The sequence below is a fragment of the Electrophorus electricus genome, chromosome 24 (assembly GCF_041902795.1).
Source record: "Electrophorus electricus isolate QZ-2024a chromosome 24, ASM4190279v1, whole genome shotgun sequence".
NCBI lineage: Eukaryota > Metazoa > Chordata > Actinopteri > Gymnotiformes > Gymnotidae > Electrophorus > Electrophorus electricus.
In genome coordinates, this window is record NC_137520.1 from 355,001 (window position 1) to 357,500 (window position 2,500).

Here is a 2,500-nt window from a genome sequence, read left to right on the forward strand (position 1 = left end):
ACACAGAAATCCAGACACACACTCTCTCGCTCAGACACACACCAGCACACAAACAGGAAGTTGCCCAACGTCTTTCGTGCTTAGCTTCTCTGCATTTAGGGAAGTGCCCCCCAGGACCCTGGCCCCTCCCAACAGCCCAGAGGGAGGCGTCGTGTAGGCAGAGCCTGTCCCAGACCACCTATCCCACTAAGACCCCCGGTGCAGTGCCAGCCTGTCCCGCCCGCCCAGGTGTGCAGCAACCGCATTAAAGATCTCAGCCAGCTCAGGCAGGTGGAGGTAACCTTTATGAAGAGCCTTTCTCGGTACCCAAGGACACTTTGCAATCAACACAAGGCTTTTACACCCAGTCGACATACCATTTAGAAGCTGCAGCCAATCACACACAGTGTAGTCGGCCCCCTGGGGCAGGAGAAGGGACAATAGCCAGGACAGAGCACTGTCCATCACTGGGCGGTCAGGCACAGTCACCCACACATTCACACTCACCCCAGGACAGTTTTTAGGGTTGCCAGTTTCCCCCGAACCTCCACGTTTTTGGACAGTACTGCTTTAAACCCCACTGTGAGGGAGAATGATACTGCAGACAGCCTCCTCAGGCCTTGTGGACTAAACACTGCAGAGCTATTATGGCAAACTCTTTTATACAGCCCACTAATTTAATAAGTTAAAATAAATAATGGAACAAACAAATAGGTATCTTATGTAATTTGGCTGAGCTTTGTGTATATTGGCAAAACATTTCACTTTACAGCTATCCTGAGGAGTAATTCAGCAGAAATCTGGCATCCGCTGTTCACCTGTCGGTTTAACTGTTTAAAGCACAGCTCTGCAAACTCTCACACAAAGCAAAAACGTAGTAAACACTATTAACTACCAAATCCCCAGTAAATGACCCACTGAGGCATTTATTAATCGAGGTGTGCATAAATAAATGAAGCATGAATTGGCGGTGGTACTGATCGGCACCCCTCCCGAGTCGCTGCGCTTACCCAGGAAACGTGGCAGAGGAAACTGGGCCATCTGCCCCGGTTCAGGAAGGTGGAGACGGTGCCTGTGAGTCATCGCCTCCAGCTGTCTCGGAACGCTGATGCCCCCCGGCCCAACGCCACTTCCCCCGGGACGGAAGCTTCCACCCCAGCGCTGACGAGCCTCGCCTGCTCAGACTGCGCCTACGACTCCACGAGCCCGCCGCGCGCGCTACGGGTCGGTTGTTCCGCGACGCGCGCACGTAAAGTAGGACCGAGCTGAGCGTGACATCTCTGTCTCTGAGACGAGCGTGTCTGGGCGGTACACGTTAGTTTTAGATTTCATACTTGCACTGCCTGTTTCAGATATTAAACAAATAATAATAATAACGTTGATGTTTGTTTCATTTTTGTCTAATTTAAAGCAGGAGTTAATCTTGTTTAAATATGGGTCTCAGGTTCACATTTGTAAAAAGGTGGCCATTTTTTTCAAAATCATATTACGTTTTGTATCAGGTTCAAATTATATTTCGTAGGATTTAACCCCCGTCAAACGCAAAGTTAATACAAAGTCACTTTATGCTCTAAAACAATGCCACACTGGTGAACGCCGAGCAGAAGGTTTGTATTTCCAGCTTAGCAGAGCCTCTCCTGCTGTTAGTTCAGGGAGAATGTCTTTGTGTTATATGGCATGCTGTGTGTGTGTGTGTGTGTGTGTGTGTGTGTGTGTGTGTGTGTGTGTGTGTATATATGTGTGTGTGAGTGTGTGTGTTTGTGTGTATGTGTGTGTGTGAGAGTGTGTGTGTGAGTGTGCGTGTGTGTGTGGGGGGTGAGAGCGTGTGTGTGTGTGTGTGTGTGAGTGTGTGTGTTTGTGTGTATGTGTGTGTGTGTGAGTGTGTGTGTGTGTGTGTGTACTCTCATCCCATGTGCACGTTTGGCTGCAAAAACAATAGCTGCATAGTCCCATGAGGCCACGCCCCCAACCCGGAGAAAGCAGCAGCCAATCAGAGGGGAGCCAGTGGGCCGTGTCAGAAGGAGGCTGTCCTCCTCCCCTGAGCTGCCAGGTTATCAGGTCTGCTGATCTCAGACCTGTCGGCTGAGTTTGTAATAATGATTCATGTGGGGATTCAGATGGGGAAATCTGACCCTGAAACAGCATAGACTTCCACATGTCTAGAGAGAGCTGATAACCACAGTACAGCACTGTCAAATAAGAGCCTCTGTTTCCTTTTCTTTCCATTATTAATTAGATGTTATGAGCATTAAGAAGCAGCGCCAAACCATGCTGGACGTTTGAGTGATGAAACTTTGAATGCATCTTAAAGAAAGAAACCTCACATAGATGCACATTTACCACATTCAAGACTCTCCAGTCTAATGCTATTACACACTTGTGAGGACATTTATACATCAAGATTTTAATATAGTACACGCACCGGCATAAGTGGACACTCTCACACACACACACACACACACACACACACACACACACACACACACACACACACACACACATACACACACACACAAACATA

The 2,500-nt window shown here is 48.3% G+C and overlaps 1 protein-coding gene across 5 annotated transcripts in view; it reads right to left on the minus strand.

Moving 5' to 3' along the window:
- mitfb (melanocyte inducing transcription factor b) overlaps positions 1-2,500 on the minus strand; it is a 30,341-nt gene that overhangs the window by 18,199 nt on the left and 9,642 nt on the right. The window contains exon 1 of one of the 5 annotated variants that reach the window (XM_081706711.1): positions 990-1,129. The exons of the other annotated variants lie outside the window; for them this stretch is intronic. The gene's annotated coding sequence lies outside the window, so the exon portion shown is untranslated. Of the gene's footprint in view, positions 1-989; positions 1,130-2,500 lie in introns of those variants that run through there. 5 annotated transcript variants of the gene reach the window in all.